This window comes from Mustela lutreola, chromosome 1 (assembly GCF_030435805.1).
Source record: "Mustela lutreola isolate mMusLut2 chromosome 1, mMusLut2.pri, whole genome shotgun sequence".
Taxonomy (NCBI): domain Eukaryota; kingdom Metazoa; phylum Chordata; class Mammalia; order Carnivora; family Mustelidae; genus Mustela; species Mustela lutreola.
The window spans coordinates 212,024,884-212,047,333 of record NC_081290.1 but is presented as its reverse complement, the minus strand read 5'-3'; the positions used below and the strand labels follow the sequence as shown (position 1 = coordinate 212,047,333).

The following is a 22,450-nucleotide window of genomic DNA, read 5'->3' as shown; positions in this document are numbered from 1 at the left end:
GAGGCTCGGAACTGGAGAGAGATGGCGGGTTAGTTAGGTAGTGGGGTGGAAGGGAATACAGTTTGTGCTGCTCCGCCAATAGGAGGAAGAAGGTGTGTCGTATGCAAAACATCCCTGGAAGCCCAGCCCCTCCCCGAAGACAAGCCACGCCCCCTTCTCTAGGTCCCTGCAAAAATGGTAAGGAGAGTGAGATAAAAAACTGGGAGCTAGAGCCTAGCTAGAGGGTCTCAGACTGAGCTAAATATTTCCTGGTTTCTTGAGAAAGGCTGGGGACGGGAGAGAGGCGGTAGCTAAAACGTTCACACTATCAGGGCAGTGATTAGGCTTTCTCCTAGCCAGAATCTTAGCTTAGCTGTAAAGAAGACTGCAGTCACGTAATGCTTGCCATCCAGAGATCCCAGAGAACTTTCTGCATCATGTATCTTGCTTGAGCCTCGTTTTGCAAAAGACCAATTACCTGAGTCTTGGGTGGGGAGGGGGATAGGGGTAGACGTCTGAGATATATTTACGCCACTAATTGAGTTGTGGGGGTGGTGTGGACAGAAAACCTCGGGTTTAGCGGTTTCCTCCTCCATCTGAAGTACCTTCTCGCAGTCCTTTCAGCAGTGAAAGTTCCTTTATTTGTCCAGCACCAAAGGGCCAAAAACACAGGTTTATCCTCTCAACCAACGGTCCTTTCTGAGACAGTTGATCAGAAACATGGAGAACACAGAGCCTTGCCCGGGAAGAAAGGTTCAGAGAACAAATCGTATGTAAACTATTGGGCTGGACTTGCCTCTTCCAAAGCTAAAAACGGTGAGTCAGGATTTTGGCGTCCACGCTCTAGGGAGAGAGGGCACATGTAATTGGGGAAAGCTCTGGCTGGCAGAGTTTGGGGGTGGGGGGGTGGACAGGCGAAGGGGTAGCCAAGTCTCTCGAGGAGGCCAGCAACGCGCGTGCGGGTCCAATGCGGGTTCCCGACGCGAGACGCCCGGAAACCTGCTCCCCAGTGAGAACAAAGGCAGGCGCCGAGCGAGAACCTGATTGGTGCCGGGTCCCCACCGGTGTCCTCCTGGCCCCGGAGACAACTTGCTTCACCCACTGGCGCGGAGCTCCGTGCTCACTGGAGCCCGAGCTCCCCACCCGCCTTTGGCTGTGACCACACAGGACTGTGCGTTATGACATCACCTGTTTTCGCTCTTCAGAACATGATCTGTATTCTCAGCTTCTCCTTTTTTAAAGGTCTCTAGTGGGCCGGGATTTGTGAAGGCCTGCGGCCCGCAGAATGAATCTGGAGATGATGTAAAAGAACGGTTTCACTGGTTTGCATTTCTTTCTTTTCTTCCTTTTCTTTTTAATGAAAACACACACACACACACGCACACACACACACACGAACAAACAAACAAACAAACAAAACCACCCTGGTTTCCTTAGGGATTCAGTGTGGTGTTGTAATGCAAAATCAGAAAGGTACACTTGGAGGAGCTAGCAAGTTTAGCATATCAAAGCTATTAGACCAAATTGTGTGGTTAAAACTGTCAATCTCATTTTTCAACAGCTGCCTCCTCTGTCCCTTTTAGAGACCAACACACATACACCAAAGTCTACACAAGGAACAAAGGAAGTGGAAATCTGCCAGTGCCAGGTTTGATTAAATTAAAATCGACTGGAAAACCCCTGAAGGGTCTGAGTTTTGTGGTTGGGTAAATGTGTTGATCCATTTAACTAGTAATAGCCAAAGATCCCTTGATGCTGTTGTAGACATATATAACCTAGAATAGCAATGGTGTGGGGAAGGTGCTTAACAATCAGAAACTGTAACAGCAAGAAGATTAGGTAAGGAGAGAAATCACCACCTGCTCTTCAATGCAGAGAATTGAGAAATCCAGACAGAAAGTTAGCAAGGCACAGTTTTCCTAAGAACTGAAACACATATGTGTCCCTATTTAGTGGTAAATTTCTTGGGCTATGTTCCTGGCTGGTTCTCTCTTGTAAAGCAGATTTTATGTGAATACATTTTAAAGGATAGGAGATATTGAAGGGTGAAGTGAATTTTTTGTGCAGAGATTGAATTTTCTCAGTATTTTAGATTCAAATTGGTTTCAATCATATTTTTCGTATAACTTTTCCTCTTAGTAGTTAAAATCCCTTCACAATGATGTTCTTTGAGCTCTCCATAACTAAGTTCCCCAGAAAGGATGGCCAGGAAAGTGTAATCTACAGCTTTGTTTGCTCTGACAAAGATGGCTAAAGGGAGGTTTTAGGGGAATAGCTTCATTGATACATGTAGGTGACCAAAAAATGGCTCTCTCCACCAAATTCCTCCAAACTTTTGTAACATTGATTATCCAGAGGGACATTTATTTGACATTTAAGGGTGTGCTGCATTGTGACATTTCTTATATTGAACCCTTTTATATGTGTCTATGTTTCACCCCTAACATCTTCAATGCAGTAACTCAGCACACAACCTTCACCCTTTCTTTTGGTCCTCATAAGCCCCACTCTCCCACCGTCCTTCTCTGTGCTCTTGTCAGTGTTCAACTTCTGGATCATTCCTTTCTCTTCCACTTTTCACCTGGTCTCCTTTTCTTTTCTAACCAGCTCGGATAGCAAAAAGAGAATATGACTTAAGAGAGTGACTTGTGAATCCTGGATCACACTCTTAAGAGGGAAGAAAACAAAAAGCAGTTCTTTAGATTTCACACAGGATAAGGAGAAACTTCCTCCCTTTTGTTGTCTGGTATGTATAAAATAAGAAAGACCTTCAGAAAAGTAAGATATGGGTGAAAATTACAACCAACATTGAGAACTACTTTTTACTTTCTTATTACAAAATTAGGATGATACTTTATTAACTGACATTGTTTATTATAGAAATAATTTTTGCTTGTTTTGAAATATTTCTTAAAAGGTGATACACCCACCCCGCACACATAGGACGTTCCATAACTTCTTTAGCCATTACCCCATTATTGAACATAGAAGCTGTTTCCAGTTCTTCGTGGTTATAAATAATGCTATGATAAGCCTCCTCATACATAAGTTTCTGGCAGCCCCTCTGATTCCTAGATATGGAATTTCTAACTGAAAGGATGTGAATATGTTTTAAGGCTCTTGTTACAATTTGCTAAAATATTTTGTGAATAGGTTTAACCAATTTGCACTCATCCCACAGTGAATGAGAACACAGGGGAGAAAATCATTTGGAAAGCACACATCTGAACTGTCATTTGCCAGCTTCAGGCCCATAAATAGTCCACTTACCTCCACTTCTAATGCTTTCCTCGCCCTTCTGCCTAGTGATTTTCATCTCCTGTTGAAAGATCTTCTGGTGGGGGCACCTGGGAGCTCAGTAGGTTGGGCCTCTGCCTTCGGCTCAGGTCATGATCTCAGGGTCCTGGGATTGAGCCCTACATCGGGCTCTCTGCTTGGCGGGAAGCCTGTACCCCCCCCCCATGCCCCCTCCCACCTGCCTGCCTTTCTGCCTGCTTGTGATCTCCCTCTCTGTCAAATAAATAAATTAAAAAAAAAAAAAAAAAAAAGATCTTCCGGTGGAGTCAAGCACTTGTCCAAGTGTCTATGGTGTCACCCTCTTATCTCTTCTTTAGCACAATCTCAGTATTGAAATGATTGGCTTAAATTGTTTTCTCATTAGATTGAACACCTTGAGGGCAGGGATGTAGTTACATTTACTTTGTATTCTCTTTTTCTCTTCATCTTCATCTTCTTCTTCTCTCAAGATTTTATTTATTTATTTGGGGCGGGGAGCAGCAGAAAAAGAGGGAGAAGCAGACAGGGCTGATCCCAGGACTCTGGGATCATGACATGAGCTGAAGACAGACGCTTAACTAACTGAGCCACCCAGGTGCCTCTACTTTGTATTCTCAATTCCTAGCTCAACAGGTACAGAAGTGCTTTAAAAATCTTGGAAAAGAATAATGATTTATTTTATTTCCAAGATTTAAAAATCTTGGAAAAAAATAATGTGTTACTTTCCTAAATACACCATTCATTCTTCAGGGTATCTTTTGAATCTCGAATAACAGTGATAGCATCTTATAAAAGGGCCCCAGTAAAGATTTGTGAATTGAGCATTTCACAAAACCATTGCTTCAGAGCAGATTGGTTGGATTCATGTCGTTATCTGTCACCAATTCCTTGTCTGACATTGAACATAATGATTACTATGACTGGGCCTTGCTATTGCCTTTATAAAATGTCAGAAACTCAATGTGTCGGGAGGGTTGGGAGCCATTTTTCCTGTTCAGTAATTTTGAAAGAAGGTATCCTGTTAATAACATGCTGTGACTTTTGGACTTGAAATTGTTTACTTCTCTAGATATTCTCCTACTGACCCAAGAACTGGGCCCCATTATAATTCCTAAATAAGGATTCAATTGAAAAAAATCAATTGCTAAAGATATTTTTAAAATTCCATTTCTTGAGACAATAGGTCATTTTCTAACATTTTGCCTTCTCAGACTTCTTTTTCCTTCTCCCTGGGGCACCCAAAGCATTTGGATAGCAGAAAGTACTGCATTATTTACAAATTTGCAAATACTGTAATTTGTTTTGTGCACAAAGGAATTTGCACTTCACACAATTGTAAATTGATTGCTCCCTTTGAGCTGTTAATTAGATTCCTGCTATTTTCTTTTTTTTTTCCCCAAGGCCCAAGACCATTACTACTCCAAAGGAGAAATTAAGAGGATCTGATCCAAACGGGCTACGGCTTTTGTGCCCATTTCCATCCCACGCCCAGAATCACCCACCCCCACCAAGAAAATTCTTACTGAAGCTCATTTTTCAAAGAACCACTATTCTACCAAGATCCAAATTTCTGTCCGTTGTTTCTCGTAATTTCCCATTTCAGAGTTCCCTGAATTTAATTCCATACAAAGCAGACGTCTGTAGAGAGGCCTACGGATAGTAGGGTTTGTTGTTGTTTGCCTCCACAATGTGAGCCAGCACAGGGTTTTTTTTTGTTTTTTTGGTTTTTTTTGAGAAAAAAAAATTACTTTAAAATTTTTACAAGTGAGGAGATTTTACACCCCAAATCTAAATTTCCAGTTTCTCTTGAAAAATTGTGTGATCTGGTCACACTAAGCTCCTTTTGCTGGAGCCCAGTACCTGCTATTAGGGTTTGGAGTACTCTCTACTTTGCCAAGGTCACTCTTACTCCCTGGGGGTTACATTTTGCCACTGTATTTATGTTATCTTTTTTGCCATATGTAGGGTTTTGCAGCCTCTATAAAGTTTCCTCCACATCTCAATCACTAATCTGCTGATTGCCATTCTTACCTTTATCACAGAATATGAATCAAAAATAAATTTGCCATCTCTAAGGTACAACCGATGTTGAGGACAGGGATCAGATGCAAGGAAAATCATACACAGGTACATGCCCTCACCAACCCCCTCCACATCTCCACCAAGAAAATTCTTACCAGAGCTCATTTTCCAAAGAACACATACTCCACTAAGATCCAAATGGGTATGTGTGTACACTGGGATTATATGTATGTGTGTGTGTATCCCACAAGTTGGAGGACAGATGTCTAAGCGGGTTACTATGTCCTTTATGCTGCTAACCCCAATCTTTAATTCTGCCCATGTACCCATTCTAATTGTAACTTCAGGAGAGAGGGACCACAGGGAATATGGCAATAGTAGAAGGACATTGAAAGTGTTTTCTTTGATGGACATTATCATGTGGAGACTAAAAGCCCTGGCCCTAGAGTCATGCTTGGGACGTTGAGTACTGACTTTGCCCCTTGTGAGACATGTGACCTTGGGCAAGTCCTTTAATTTCTCTACATTTCCGTTTCTCGTCTCTGAGACAAGGTCATAATGCTACATAGATTGAATGAGATAATGCACTATAGCTCTCAACAAAATGCTTAGAACATTCGTAAGGTCTCAGAAAATGTTTGCTGCTAGCTCCACAATATAGAGGATGTTCTGGTCTCTGCACACTGTGACTTTGCTGTACTTACTTAGCCAATCTATGGACAAACTTCTGTTCTGAAAATGAGGATATTATATTAGCTTAGTCACAGAGTTGTTTTGAGGACTAAATGATCTATATGTAAAACTTTCGAACAATGCCTAATGTATAAGAAATGCTATATAAGTGTTTACTATTATTACATACTGTGGTCAGGGGATTTTTCTTTTATTTGCCTTTATTTTTTTTTAAGTGGAGATCTTAAAAAGTTCTTAAAAAGAGTTAAAAAGAATTGGGGTACTTCTCAAAAGTAAGATAATGTGGGGGTACCTGGGTGGCTCAGTGGTTTAACTCTGCCTTTGGTTCCGGTCATGATCCCGGGGTCCTGGGATAAAGCCCCGCATCGGGCTCTCTGCTCCGTGGCGAGCCTGCTTCCCCATCTCTCTCTGCCTGTCTCTCTGTCTACTTGTAATCTCTGTCTGTCAAATAAATAAATAAAATCTAAAAAAAAAAAAAAAAAAAAAAAAAGGTAAGATAATGTGGGTTAAAATAGCAATGAACAGAAAGCCGGAAGACCTAGGTTGGTTCAGGGGCTGCTGTGAACTATGTGATATAGTCTGGCTTCACCTATTAAATGTGAAGAGGAGATTAAATAAGCCAAGGGCAAAATCCAGGTTTTAGGAAGACTAATGCTTATATAATCCTTTTTTTCCAGAAAAATAAAATAAAAATTTTAGATGCAAAATTAGCTATGAAAGTGAATACTTAACATCAATAACAAAATCACAATGAATTTTAAAAGGGTAAAAATACCATAAACATCACAAAATTCAAATAAATGTTTATTAATTAGCTATTTGAGACAACGCTTTATTACATATTTCCCACATTTGGAGGGCTGATTTCCTCTTCATATGGCAATAATTTTTGCAATATTCTTCTCTCCAGAGAGAATAGAAAGGTAATTTTATCTTTTCCCTACCATTCCTTTCCAGTGTTGGGTGCCTTAAGAGAGATATATATATCATGAGATAGCCCCTAATCCTATATCTTTGGGACCTGGTGCCAGTAAATTGGCCCAATGGACAATGGAACTATTTAGAATTCATCCTTACACTGGAACAGCTCAAAGGAACAGCCACATGTTGAAGTGGCTGAGATCCACGTATATGTGTATATAACCCAGTAAACCCAGGCCAATGGTATCTCCACCTCAGCAGATCCCTAGCCAGAGCAACACAAATGCCCACAGCTTTCCCAGTTCCTCCAGCATGAGAGTGAGTTTGAAGGAGGTAGGCTGGGCTGCAGAGACTGTGGTCTTTACCAATAATGGTTATGTTTAATTAAAAATTTGACCATGTGAACACATTGCTTGGACCTCTCCCAAGGCCTTGGGAGGGGCCAATGCTAGCGATGGACCCTAAGGCTTAAAGTTCATTATATTTGTGGCTAATTCATGTTGGAGTAGAGAATTGCAAAGACCCCTTCAAATCCTAAAATTCTGTGGATCTGTTTTGTCTCAGTATGTCCATGAGAATCTAGTGTAAGCAGGATACGGAAGTAGGAGCATTTCTTCAAGTGGACAGGAAGAAAGTAAAACTTGTTCTGTCCTCAAAATTGCTAGAGTTGTTTGGTTTTCCTTTGTCACTCAGGGATTATTTCTCCTTGTTAGCCTGTTTGTCTCCTTGGTATTTTGAATCCATTGTCCCAAATTCTCTATACCCTTCTTTTAGAGATGAAGAAACACTGTCAGAGAGATATTTTATATATTTTAAGGAAAGATTTTTGTGAAATATGCTGTCTAGGTGTTAAAAAGGAAGGTGGATGAATAAAGTAGAAAAAAATCCACATGATAGTATGGAAGTTTGGGACCAGGGTCTAATTAGTGGGAGTACAGAGGAGTTACCATTGCAGACTCAGAAGTCTTCAATACAAGTAGTGGTCTATTGTGAGGGCTTTGCAGGAGTCAACGTGCAGGACTGAAGTGAGACTGAAGTGATCCTTGAAAAAGAACAGTCTACACTTCAACCTTCAGACCCTCTGATGGTGACTATGGTACATGAAGACTTTGACCTTCTCCAGGGACATCTGATTAATTCAAGTGCTTAAAACTTAAGAGGTGCTCAAAAAAGCTTACTGAATGAAACGATTGGCTGTATCAGAGTTTGTTAACTAGAAAGCAAGTGGGTATGTTATTTTTACCAACAGAAGTTTTCTAGTTATCCTAAAATTATAAAAAGTATTTCATGCAGGGATGTCTGGGTGGCTCAGCCAGTTAAGTGTCTAACTTTTAGTTTCACCTCAGGTCATGATCTCAGGGTCCTGCGATCGAGCCCCACGTTGGGCTCTGCACTCAGCAGGGAGTCTGCTGGAGATTCCCTCTCTCCCTCTCTTCCTTCCCCCTCATTATGCTCATATACATGTACACACACACACACACACTCTCTTTCTCTCTCAAATGAATAAATCTTTAAAAAATATTTTCATGCAAAGGTAAAATTTGCCTTGTTATCAAGAAGAAATTTTCAACATTTGTGAGAATGGTAACAACAAAGAGCAATTTCAAATATAAAATGTTGGCTTGAGATGTTATATTTCTACCAAAAAGCTTGGAATCACAACAGCAATTTGTGAAGTTCTAGAGGTCTGCACATTTTGATAGTATGCTTTGAAGTATATGCTGTCCAAATACTCCCTTACTCACTCATTTATGTATGGGACCTTTACCAAGCAGTAAGTCCTGGTGATAAAAATAACAAAAGCCCTGTTTATAATCTAATAGTGAGACTGAGGTGTAATCTCTGCATTGGTATAGAAAATAGAAGATAGGATATGGAGAGTAGAGGGTAAGAAAGATTATTAGTAAAGAGCTTAGAAAGACCCTTTGAGGATTTATGCCTGTAATTGGATGTCTTGTAATGGTAGAGACATAGGATACAGAATTCTTGCTGTGTCTCAATGCAATTTATAATGTCAACAGGAAGTCAGGACTAACCCTTATAAATATTAGAGAACAATGCAGAACAATATATGATGAAATCACCTCTGAATTCCATGTACATTACTTAATTCATTCTTGCATTCCTGTACTCATTCACTTGGTGTATGTTTGTGGCATACCTACCATGTACCAATAGGTGCTAGTTGTGGATATAAAGTGATGAATAGCGAGTCAGGGTCTTACAGATCTTCCAACCTAGCACAGAAGATGGACTTTAAACAAGTCATACCTTTATGTAGTGAGTATTTTAGTAGGGAAAACACAGGAATAGAACATATAGCTGGGGAGTCTAGCTTGGTTTAGGCTTCCCCGGGGAAGTGAAATGTACACCCAAGCAGTGGGCCATCCCCTGGTTTCTGATCGTGACTTCCAGGTATTCCATCCAGTGGGTCCTTTCCATTTGCAGTTTTCGATGCTTCCCATGGAGTTCATGTTCCAGTTATGAAAATCTAAGGCATTCTGGCTTTTTACATTACCACAGATAAACTTTTACACTAGGAGCAATCCTTTCTTTTTGAAGAAGCATGATCCCTATTAAGAATTCACCAGAATTGGGGCACCTGGGTGGCTTAGTGGGTTAAGCCTCTGCGTTTGGTTCAGGTCATGATCTCAGGGTCCTGGGATTGAGCCCCGCATAGAGCACTCTGCTCAGCAGGGAGCCTGCTTCCTCTTCTCTCTGCCTGCTGCTCTGCCTACTTGTGATCTCTCTCTCTGTGTCAAATGAATAAATAAAATCTTTGAGAAGAAAAAAAAAATTCACCAGAATTTAAACCACCTTTTCCTGATTAGAGACTATCAATGAACATTAGTTCACACATAACATTTCCCACTTACTCCACCATTGTGCTGAATTCCACTTGTGCATGTGCAAATTCTAGGTATGCCCCACTTCTAATACACAAGTCTATATCATCATTCTTAAGACTGTATAGTGTTTGAAGATAATCCTCACAACTCTCATCTCTACTCCTCAATCCCCATAACACCCATGGTAACTATTATACTCAAAATAGTGATAGTAATAGAAACCATTACTGCTACTTATTGAGAGCTTACTACGTGTCATTTTGCAATAACTTACATTTAAATTTTCTTGTCTAAATATTTATTTTTAAAAATAATATTATAAAGATTGTCTTGCCTAACTATACAAAACCCCTATGAAGGGGTTATTATTATATCCACTTTACAAATTATTTATGGGGAGTAACAGTTTTGCCAAAGTCTCACAGTTATTATAAGACAGCTGTGATTTGAAACCATATTTGCTTGATGCCAGGGTTTATAGTCTTTTGCAACCCTGCCTTGGCATTTACAATTAGTCATTATTGTAAATACTCTTTTTTTTTTTTAAGATTTTATTTATTTATTTGTCAGGGAGCACAAGCAGGGGGAGCAGCAGGCAGAGGGAGAAGCAGGCTCCCCACTGAGCCACGAGCCCAATGTGGGACTCAATCCCTGCACCCTGGGGTCCTGATCTGAGCTGAAGGCAGAAACTTAACCAACTGAAGCACCCAAGCGTCCCTATTATAAATATTCTTTGAACTATTTCTCTGTATTAGGTTACCAGATGGTGGGGTCAGCTGAATTAGATCTCCCAACACTCACCAAATACAGTTTGGGCACCTGCCTTAATTGGATTCCTATTAATATACATGCCATGGGAGTAGGCGAGTAATATCTATTATCCCTATTTGAATATTTTATTGCCCGCTGGTGTGTTACTTTAAAATAAAACCATTGAGTGGTCCTGGAACATGAAAAATACTGTTGTTGGCACTCTGTTGGAATTCCTCATACTTTGATATCGAAGTATGCAGATTCCTAGGCGCTTGGTCAGTTGTGGAGACCGTGGTAGATGGACTTGCAGTTCAGGTGATGAAGGTGATTAGCTGTGACAAGCTCCTCTCAGAAGGAAGATGAGTGCACTGGTTTCCACATAATCGGTTGGCAAAGTAGAGATTTTTATCCCAACCTGTCCCATCCAAATGCTCCTCTAAAGAAATCCTTCTGCTGGTGGAATCCTTCTAAATAGTTATGCTCCAGGCTACGTGTTTGTCCCTTGTCTCAAATGAGTGGACCAACGGGGTAGACACTTGATTTGAAGGCAGCCCTTTCTGTAACCCGGCCAGCCATCTGTATAGATAGCTTAAAATGATAAGTGGGGCCAATCAGATGCCTGTCTTGGAGATTTGGCAATGGGAAGCTAAGACACTCAGCCAGTTGGCATCCAAGTCAGATTGTGGGAGGATGCCGTGAACCATATGCAGGCTCAAACTTTGAAGGATCGGAACAGATAGAGAGTGAAGGTTGAGGAAGCCGGAGTAACACACAGAAAGAAAGTGAAGGCGGTAAGACAGGATTACTTAGGGATGCCTCCAGTCCAGGTGTGTTTCTTGTCCGGTCCTTGCTGGGTAGTTCTTGAAACAATTCCCTCCCCCCCCCATCTCATCTTCTCCCAGTGCCAACTCTGTGAAGTAAATAGAGTGCACCTCTCTTTCTTTCAACCAAACAAGATTGACTGAAACAGTCTTCCTTCATGTCAAGCACTTACAAATATGAAATATTGCTTTTAGTTCTCATTAGTAAATGGATGTGAAAGTCAGACATCCCCAAAGCAAGAACTAGAACTCACTGTGCCAGAAAACCCCATTTTGGTTTTTGCACATAAAAAATTCTTACAGAACACATTTCATTAAGAAAGTCTGCTCTGCATAAACCTCAAAGTTTTTAGAAACTTTTTGCCTTCTTAGTTGGAGAGTAGGGATCAGTCATCCATCACCTAAGCTTCTCCCTTTCGTGTTTAATGCCAAAGTGATTCTAATGTGTTTATATGAAGAGAGGCAAAAAGCATTCTCCCTTCCCATTCTTTATCCTTTATTCAGACCTAATGCATCCTGGCCCAGTTTAATGATGGTCTAGGGTTTTTTGAACCAAAAGATTTTTAAAAAGTAAAAAGAAACAAATCAAAGTTTAATTTCCTCAAAGGTTCCAAGTTTCCAAGAACAAAGTAGCTGAGGAAAAAGATAAAGTGAACGAGGGTGACTTTGTGTCAAATTGCAGGTTAAAGATCACTGTGGTGGTCTTCATGAGGCATAAAGGGGATCGGACATGTTCTAGGAGGCCACTTTGTTTTGAAAATATAAACACATATGAGCAGGGAGCCCAATGCGGGGCTCAATCCCAGGACACCAGGATCATGACCCAAGCCAAAGGCAGACGCTTAACCCCAACTGAGTTACCCAGGCAACCCCCATATATAAGTGTTTTAATTTGCTTCAGTTTACCAGATGTGGTAAGTGCCTAAATGACAGCTGTTTGTGTAGAGCCTATCACTAGCCTTAATAGATCTGGGCTTTTCTTGGTTTTCATTGCCGTGCCTCATATGCCTTGTCTGTGTGGGAGCCCCTGCTTCCTCCCCTTGCTGAGATCAGTCTCTCTCATTCTCTCTCCTTTCTCCTTCCCCTCTCTCTTTCTCTCCTTTATATTATGCTCATCTGCAGCTCAGCAACCCTTGACCTTTTATCTTCTAGGTAAATAGTTCTGAGTTTATGTTAAGCCCTTAGAAAATGAAGGCAATATTTCACCTTATTAATGAGGATCGTCTTTACATGTGTGCCTTGCCACACCTTTGGAAATGTGGATGCAGAACCAAAGGAAATGGTGCTTCTCCCTGAGCAATCCTGGAAGTCTTTGGTTGCATTGCACTTGCTGTGGATGAGATAACTACTTCTGTAGAGACAAGACGGGTCACTTTGCATTTTCTACTTCTCTGAGAAAGCATGAACATTCAGAGATGCCCATGTCTAGCGGCAACTAGAGTGCTGAGGAATGGAAGCACAGGGAAACATTCACCTACGATACAAGGATAACTTTAGCTGTGACTTGGAATATATTGTCTAAGAGCTCTGTAAGGGTGAAACTGAAAACTTTTTTTTCCGTCACAAGATTGCATCATCTAGTCACTGGTCGAAAGTCTTCAAATTTCATTTTTTAGTACTTTAGAGGGTTTTTTTGAGGAGTAAGTGAAAACTATATGCGATTATGAGTACTGAGCTATCACTTTTTTTAAAATTTATTTTTTATTTTCAGCGTAACAGTATTCATTATTTTTGCACCACACCCAGTGCTCCATGCAATCCGTGCCCTCTATAATACCCACCACCTGATACTCCGACCTCTCACCCCCCGCCCCTTCAAAACCCTCAGATTGTTTTTCAGAGTCCATAGTCTCTCATGGTTCACCTAGCTATCACTATTTTTAAAAGGTTTCATGCAACAATTACTCTGTTTTCCAAGAAGAATTGAAATTTACTTGAATTTTAATGTTTTGGGTTCCCTGATACCATTTACCATTGCTTGCTTTGATTTAAAAGGGGCCTTGAGTACTTGATAACATGCAAGGTTTATCATTAAGCATTTTTATTGCCCTTGTGTTTGCAAAGAACGTTTTTGTTTTCCATTAACCTATCCAATCACATTCCAAGATAGAGAACTCCCTGTCAGAGATAACATCGACTATTAAAGAACCTAAGTGCTTGCAGAAATGAGATGACAGCAATGTATTCCTCATTCTAACCTCCTCTAGGTGAAGAAAGATCTTTTCTGGACCTTCGGCTTGTACGTGTGTACAGGTGAATGTGTGCACATGTGCATAGATGTGTATATACCTTTATTGGTCTTGTGCTGGATAAATTCTTTTTTTCTAAGCTAGAGATAGCCAGAGATATTACTTAGGGTTTTAACTGAAGAATTGCAGTTGGCCAGCTCATATGATTTCCACCGAAAAGCTGGAATTCTGAGATAGCGTGCCTCGAAATATTCAAAGTGTTTTGCCTACTAGCCCATAGCTAAGGATCTCCAGTTTTAGTCTGTGGGAGGTAACTACCTCTTGTGTCATGAACAAAATCATGAAAGAAATTTGCCTGATGTATTCTGTATGGCTCGAGCAAGAGCCCAACTATATTAATAGGTCTGGTTTTTAAAAATATGGGTCTGGGCTGAGAGGGTCCTTTGGGTGGTGTCGTGGGCAAGATATTTAAAGGATGGACCAAGCCATCACTTCTGTCATCTTTCCCTTTTACAATTGCCCTCTGTTTATAGAAGCCTATTTGTGAGTCTTCCTTGGTCATCAGGCAAAATGCCTTGCTTCTTTCCTGGTTGTTTATGAAACCAAGGACCCAGGCTACAGGATATTTATACTGTTGTCTGTCAAAGCGTTCCCTGGGAGAGGAGATAAGCAAGTCATCTGCCAAAAATATTGTGGCTTGCAAATTATGGGTGCATGTAAGAAAGGTCGCTGCATTACCAAGTCCTAAGTAAATGCTTGTGTTCTCTTGAGCAAATGAAGCAACTCATTAGGTTGATTTCACCTTCCTCGGATGTCATGAACATAACTTTTGCTTTTCCACATGGTTCTTAGCCCAGTGCACAGGACATCTCAGATAAGAAAGGGCTGAAGCAAGTCTGAGTTGGATTCTTCTGATAATACAGAGAAGACTGTCTCCCCTTTCCCCAAGAACTAGGGAGCATACTTAGCCAGATAGGGATAGGGTTCTAGATGTGGAGGTTAGCAAAAAGGGGTAAGACTTTTTTCTAGGTAGAAAAAGCAAAGTAGGGAAGGCAAATGTGTGGGTGTGTTGGAGCCATAGTTCCTGTAACGTTGGCCACCCAAAGTAGCTTAAGAATGGAGCCCTAGGGTCTATCCCCCTAAACAGGACGAGAAGCTGAGGTGACTTGAGGCTAGCCCCAACCTGCCAGCACCACCTCAACTCTGTTGTCTTTGTCCTTTGTCTCTAATGTTGTTCTTCGAAAAAAGGGGAAGGGATCTTGCCTAGCTAAAATCCTTTCCTCAGAGGCGCCTGGCTGGCTCAGTAGGTTAAACATCTGCCTTTGGCTCAGGTCATGATCCCAGAGCACTGGGATGGAGCCCTGCCTCTGGCTCCCTGCCCAGCAGAGAGCCTGCTTCTCCCTCTTCCTCTGCCCCTCCCTCTGCTGGTGCTATGTCTGGCTCTCTGTCAAATAAATAAATAAAATATTAAAAAAAAAATCCCTCCCCATCTTAAAAGCTATGTACCTGTGATTATAAATGATCAAAAATTATACAAAATGAATAAAACTGAGGACTTTCTCTCTCTTTTTGGAATGGACCTAGCCCTAGAACAAAGGATCTTAACCTAAAGTCTATGGTTATACAGCCTTGTGTCTTTGAATTCCCTAAAATCGTGCACAAAAATTTTGTATATGCACATTTTCCCCTGCGGGACAAGGACCCATAGTTTTCATCAAGTTCCTAGGAAATTTTGAGACCCCAAAAGCCTTATAAGCCCCTGGATTTATAGAACGTTTTAGACTGTCTCCTTATAAGGCTTGGCAAAACACTTCGTAGTGCCAGTCATTATACTAAAAGTTTTGTATGTATTAACTAACTTAACCCTAACTTCATGATACTGTAGCTTTTCTAAGAAGCAACGAACTTTTTCAGAGGCTTACAGCCAACAAGTGGGGAAGCTAGGTTACCAACCCAGGCCAAACCAGAATCCCATGCTTTTGTTTATCATATCAAGTCACCTTCGTTTTCAGGAGATGGCACAGTTGCCAAAAACCCAGAGCCTTTCCAGCCTCAGCCATCATTTCCCCTTTAAATCACCTTTTATATTTATACAGTAACTGCTTTCTAAGCATCCCCAAACTTCACCACACGCAAGCAGCATTCCTCTGTGGAACATTTGAAAGTCTTCTAAAACACAGAAGCAACCCCTTCCAGACCACTCACCTCAGTTTTTTTTTCCATTGTGCAACTAGGTTGCAGTAAACATAATTTCATCTTAATTGTCTCCTCTAGACTCAAGTCTGGCCACATGGCACAATGGACGGCCCATACATTTGGAGAGACTCCAAGAAATCCATCCCAAGCTCTGAATGGTCCTGGCACTGTTCCAAAATTTTACTAACTTTCCACATATTGTGATTCCGGACACGTTTATACCTTGGTCCCCAGGATAATGGAAGCCACAAAAGAGACAAATTAAAATGTCAGCCCAGCTGGGCCCACATTGTGGGCCAGCAATTACCATGGAACCCCTTGCCTCTTAGATCACCTGAGTATAGCACATCTGGGCTTCCTATAAGAGGAATAACGAAATAATCCAGAGTGATTTCCTAGATGTTCCCCGACTCAGTTTAAGTACGGTGTGCTTCTTAATAACTGCTCAGATTTCGATAAGCAACAGGAAAAATTTTTAAAAATCAGGCAAAAGGCAGAGAACAGAATCCTGGGAAACTTTGTAACCCAACAACCCCTGCCATCATCTGGGACCTAACTAACTTGAAACACACGATCGGCTGGAGAGGCAAGTAAAATAGAGCATCGGTGTTCTCCACCTGAGGGAAGAATATCATTCAGACCTCACTGCAGATTCTGACGGAAGGTATGAAGGAAGGAAGCCATGTCACTACAGATGGAGCAAAGAATGTCCACAGCAAAGGGCACATCTGACAGGTCCTACCCCTTGTGAGATCATGGTAGGTGTTCAAAGCATCCGCCTGAGAGAAATAAGGGAAACAGGACCAGAGTCGGAAGAACAGATGACCTAAGGAATTAAACGGTGTGGGAATTGAGACATTGCTTTTCTCCTCACTTTCTCCTTTTTTTATTCTTCAGAGACCCAGCCACGGATAGGAGCTGCTCATTTCATCAAAGTAATCTGTTGTTTTCTGCTCTGGAGGTTGTGACTTCAGCGTCCATGATGGGACGCCCGTGAGTGTTTGTTGGGTTTGAAACTGCGTGCTCCAAGCCAGCGGATAGCATTTCTTCTTCTGTTGGGCCATCGAAACACTGAGATTACTTCAGCAAAAAATAACTTGCCTTCCAATCTGTATCATCACTCAGAGAGGCAGCTGGTCAGGTTAGCAGAGAAAATGGATATTTAGTCACGAAGAAGCTTGATTAAACTTTGGCTTTATCTTTTTGTATCCTGATACGATCATATGGAGATAGGTTATTTCCTCACGCTACTTGCCACCTGCTCTGTGATTTTTTTTGTCCTCCTTTGCCTGCTCTATGAGATTGTAAGCTTCATGAGGACAGTTTTTCTCATCATTATATCCTCAATACAATAAATTTTTTTGAAGAAATGAATAAAGAAGGTCAATGCACAAAAGTCCTCTGGTTAGTGAATTCTTATCAGGTTAGTAAAATGTAGGTTGAATTGCTTGGGTGTATTTAATAACCAGTGGTTGTCAACCAAATTTATATTATGTGCAAGAAATGGAATATTGAATGCAGTTACATGCTTTATTGTTGAAGCAAGTATCTAGGCCGTCGGGGCAAACTGTGGTTTTGTCCTCCTGCTTTTATTTTTCCTTTGGGTAAATTCTTAGCCCATTTTAGTCTGGGAAATTGCCCTCTCTTCCATTCTCAGCCCTGTGTCTGTCCCCCTCCCTCAGGTGCACTGGATCCAACATCGCTATGTGATTCTCTGTTCTATCAGAGAACCGCTTTCCTGGGGCCATGGGCTTCTCTTGGCCACAGTTCCAGAAGCTTCTTTCAGAGGAGCTGTAGGGTGGGGGAATGTCCTTCCCTTGTTCTGGGAGAAGTGAGCTGGAGTTATGGGGCCAGAGGATCTTTACACTGAAGTCAGCACAGGGGAAGGCCGGGGCTGGGAGGAGAAAGAGGGACATCTAATGACTCCATCTGAGGCAATAAATCACACACAACTTAATTTTTTTCCCTGTCATTTGCCACAAAAATAACCCTCACTGGTCCAGAGACTTAAGTCATGTCACTTAGTTTTTATATTTGAAAAGGAACGAGATCATTTGGGTGGCTCCTAGAGAAAGTGAAATTTGGTACATCTTGGTCTTGATAAAAAATTCATTATTTTGGGGCACCTGGGTGGCTCCAGCACCTGAGCCAAAGCCTCCACCTTTGGCTCAGGTCATGATCCCAGGATCCTGGGATTGAGCCCCACATTGGGCTCTCTGCTCAGCGGGGAGCCTGCTTCCCCCTCTCTATCTCTGCCTGCCTCTCTGCCTACTTGTGATGTCTGTCTGTCAAATAAATAAATAAAATCTTAAAAAAAAATTCATTCTTATTATTGGACTGATATCTCTGCCTTTGATATAATGTTTGAGCTCCTGACCTACAGATAATTCAGAATGCATGCAATCTTTCCTTTACTTCAGCGTTCCATAATGAAGAGAGCTCTTATGACTCATTTGTTCATTCAGTCCATAAATATTTATTGAGCACCTACTACGTGCCAGCACGTCTTCTCTAGGCTTCATGTTAGATCATTGTTTGAACTGTTTCTCATGGGGATTTTGGACCAATACCAATGATCCTTCCTTAGAAGGACTCCACTGTGTCCAAGAATCCCCCTTAAAATATTGCATTTGGAGCAGAGCACGGTAACATTACACATGCCTGACGTACCAGCCACGTGCCAGGCATGAAGGTTACAGGGATGAATGAGACACCATTTTGTACTCGGAGGACTCATGGCAGGAAGGAGAAGGCTGCCCTGTAAATGAACTGGTTTAGCACAAGGAGCTGCTGCAGAACCCAAATTGGGGAGCGGCCAATTCAATTCCTGACATTGAATGAGGAATCCTAGAAATGCTTCTCATAGAAGATCAGGAGCGTGGATTTCTGACAGGCAGATGGAGCTGGAGAGGGTAATCCAAGGAAAGTCAACCGCCCCAGCTAAGGTAGGGAGGGATAGCACAGCCTCGTGAGTTCAAGGATCCACAAAAGCTTTGAGAGGCCAAGAGAGTGGGTGCAGGATTGGTGATGCAGAAGAGGTAGGACCAGAAAAGTAGGCAGGTTAAGCCTTGAAGGCCAGACTGAGAAACTCGGTTTTCATTTGTTTGTTTCTTCTTCCTACAAGGTGACAGACAGTCTTTAATTTAAAAAAAAAAAAAAAAAAAAAAAAAGTCTTATATAAAAAAATAAAGTTTTTATTTATTTATTTAAAGATTACTTATTTATTTATTTGTCAGAGAGAGAGAGAGAGAGAGCACAAGCAGGGGGAGTGGCAGGCGGAGAGAGAAGCAGACTCCCTGCTGAGCCACAAGCACAATATGGGACTCAATCTCTGCACCCTGGGATCCTGATCTGAGCTGGAACAAATGCAGTGTCAAGTGTTACCCCAGACCTGCTGAATCAGAATCCGCTGCTTACCAGTGTCCTCCAGGTCACTCATGGGCACTCAAGTTTGCGAAACACTGGCCTAGGGACTCGGTATACAGTGGTGGAGATGCAGGACGGCCAATGTCTCTGCCCTCATGGAGTTCATGGTGTAGCAGCGAGTGTCGTGGCTGAGCCTGACATTGAATGAGGACTGCAAAAAGGGCTAGAAAGGGGACACATGGTTGGAAACCAGGAGAGTGTACAGTAGAGGGCTGGGCTCTAGGCTGCCGTTCAGGGAGTGGTTCCCTGAGTTAGTTAAAGTAACATGCCAGAGGGAGGCAGGAGAAGCAGGTAGAATACGTGTGTGAGGTGGGCTGGTGGGAGGAGTCTTTCCTGCAGAGCCCAGCCCTCCTTCAGGGGTCTTGGAGGAACAGAAACACTAGAGCTGGGTGAGGAAGCAGCGTCCCCTCAAGTCAGGAGGCATCAGGTCAGCCTTCTAAGTCACGCAGAGGATTCTAATTTTGGTTATCAGCTTAAGGGGCCAGGAGGAGAAAGCCCAGAGCAGCCTCAGGAAAGTCGTCCAGTTGAGGAGCATGGACAGCCTTTCCTGGGGCTTTGGACCACAGCCCCTTCCTTAGTGGAGCCCTATTGCTTTAAGCTTTTTCACTTTTGACCCTGTTTAAGTAAGTTCTATAGAGCTCATACTCTGTATTTGTCCTATGATGGGCAAAGAAGGGCTATTAAAATACTTAAGATGCGGTCCCTGCCCTGAAGGAAACTAAGGTTTAATGATGACATTTGGTTTCGTTAAAGAAGCCTGTAGTCAAACCAAGAAGAACTTCTAGTTAATCATTCCCTATGTCTTCTCACATAGGCTGCTTCCCAGCCAGTTCTCTCTCTCCTCCTGTTTTTATATATTTGGTTTTTTAATACAAATTTTTACATTTTTCTTGGTTTCAGGCCATCCTTCCAGCCTGCTCGATCTTTCCGAATCTTACTTTCATCGTCAATTCGCTCTCTCCCAACTTTCTGCCATATGCTGATCGGATAAACATGTCTTCTTTTTGCTAATTTAAGACCCTACTTTTAAAATTGGTGACAGGTCTTAGAGGGACTTTAAGTCCCCTAGCATGGCAGTATGAGAGATTCCCTTCTGGGGGGATTATTGATTGATCAATCAGCACGTGTTGGATGCCAGACGGTATTTTTATCTTGGGAAGCGTCTCCCTATCTTGTAGCCAAAGAGAAGCGCACTACTGATGGGACCCACGGTCCCTGTGGATCACGGTGTTTGCAACATTGTGTCTTACTTCAGTCCGTAGGGAATGGCTGTTTTACTCATCCCTGGATTCCCCACACCATGCTGTGTATGCCGTATATAGTGGACACAAAGGACACATTTGCTTGGGAAAGTAACCTGCATCATTTTTTATGGACTTGCAGAGATTGTACAAACCAGCCAGGTTATCTGATACATTTCCAGGACTGAAATACAAAGTTGAGCCTTTCTGCCACCGCCCAGGTCTACTCGAGTTAGTAATGTAGGCTCCTGTATGTTTCATAGAGTCAGAGCCACCCCACCATAGGCTTTGCTCTCTAGAAACATTTTCTGCTATTTTGTAAAAGTTTTTAGTCTCTGTAGTTTATCCCAGAGATTCTGCAAGTGATGCAGTGAAATCAGGAGGAAAGGGATGTGTAACTCCTTCTATGCATCGCTGATCCCCAATTTCATTTACTGAGGATATCAAAAGGGGTAGATTTTGCCAATAGGACTCTAATTAACAGGCTTAACAAATGTAATAAAAGCCACAGTTTAATTTGGCAAAGCTCGTGAACAATAACAGCAACAAAAACCCCTCTTTTTGATGTTAATCATCTAGATATATTTATAGTCTTTCATACTATGCCTGCATATTTCACTTTTTTCCCCCTTTAACAGAACTATGAGTGCCACTGATATTCATTCTTAAAATTTGCTTTCATTCATTCCTCATTATCTTGATTTTTTTTTTTTTCTTCCCCTTATGGCCTCTGAATTTTTGTCTGTTTGGCAAAAATACGCAGTAACCTTTACTGGGATTCTTCCATATCTCACATCCTGGTTCTGTGATATGGATTTCATGGGCCTCCTCCTCTTTAATCCTCGCCTGTAAGAAGTACATCCATGACAACCCTTGATTTATTTAAAAAGAAAAAGAAAGAAAGAAAGAAAGAGATGGGTGGAGGTTAAATTATCTGCATGTCTATATTGGTTTCCGTCCCTCCTCTCAGTCTGCTGGTGTGTTGCAGAACTGAGGTTTGAATGAGGCCTCGTTCCAGAGCCTGACTCTTAACCCAGTAGGCATGAATTTGCAAAGGGCCTGAGGACCTGGGAAGCCAAGCTGGCAGTGCCCTTTGAGATCATCTAGCCCAGAACATGATGGATGCTCCTTGCCTGAGTTTATCTGTCACTTTCTAAGCAAAAGGAATCTCCCCATGGAGATCAGAAGGCAGGGAGGGGAGGTTGGGTGGATTAAGAGAAAGGGGTGATCCAGCTCCTGGGATCCCAGGAGAGACATTTCATGCCTGGAGCTTGGAAAGGGGCTGGATGTTGTCCAAATGTCCTAATCTATGTTAACGTATTTCTTCATCAAAAAATACTTGTTTAAGTGAGATTGGGATCTAATTTTAGTTTTAACCACCATGAACTAGCATTACAGCCGTAGGATTTTTTTTTTTCTTGAACATTTACTGAAAGCTAACTCTATGCCTTTTGGAAGACAAACATTTCTTGCAAAGGGACAGTAGGAGCAAAGATGGGGTTCATTTGCTCAAGAGAGGGGGGAGAATTGGATGTGGAGACTGCCTAGGTTCACTCCGGAGAGTTTGTGAGATCAAGAATCTAGTTTTCAATATGAAAAATGATTTGTTACTTTAGAATAACACCGAAAGACAAGCATTGGTAAGCTTGTACTTCCAGAGGCAGTGAAAACATGAGCCTTTCAGAGAGAGTAATATAAAATGAAGTAATATAAAATGAAGCCTTTCAGAGAGAGACTTTGCTGAAATTAAGAGTGACCCACGTAAATATAAGTTGCACACAGGAGTCAAGAAGCATGAAGATTGAGAGGGACACGGAGCCCCACAATGTCCCCCAAGAGGGAAAAGGTTACTATTGAGAGAATGATGGAAGCATGCAAAGTATCTGAGATCAGCTATGTCAACTGCAAAACGTAAGTCACTGTACTATGTTTTAGGGCTGCAGTCACAAAGATCAAGATAGAAAATAAACACCTACAGTTCCACATATGAGTCATCTGGGCCACTCACTCCCTCATCCCCTCCTCCAACATTTTAAGTCTCCCAAGTCCTTGTGGAAGGAGTCTGTCTCCTTTAAAAATAAGGA

General features: G+C 41.8%; 1 long non-coding RNA gene across 3 annotated transcripts; it reads left to right on the top strand.

The window, feature by feature from the left end:
• The first annotated feature begins 808 nt into the window (after positions 1 to 808).
• On the top strand, positions 809 to 17,087 carry LOC131839051 (uncharacterized). Of its 3 annotated transcripts, none has more exons than XR_009356784.1 (3): positions 809 to 1,301; positions 2,587 to 2,725; positions 16,597 to 17,087. It is a non-coding gene; the product is annotated as an uncharacterized LOC131839051 (long non-coding RNA). The 3 variants fall into 3 exon arrangements; XR_009356786.1 differs by lacking the exon at positions 16,597 to 17,087 and adding an exon at positions 15,778 to 16,590; XR_009356785.1 differs by having other exon boundaries at positions 1,224 to 1,281.
• Positions 17,088 to 22,450: the final 5,363 nt, after the last annotated feature.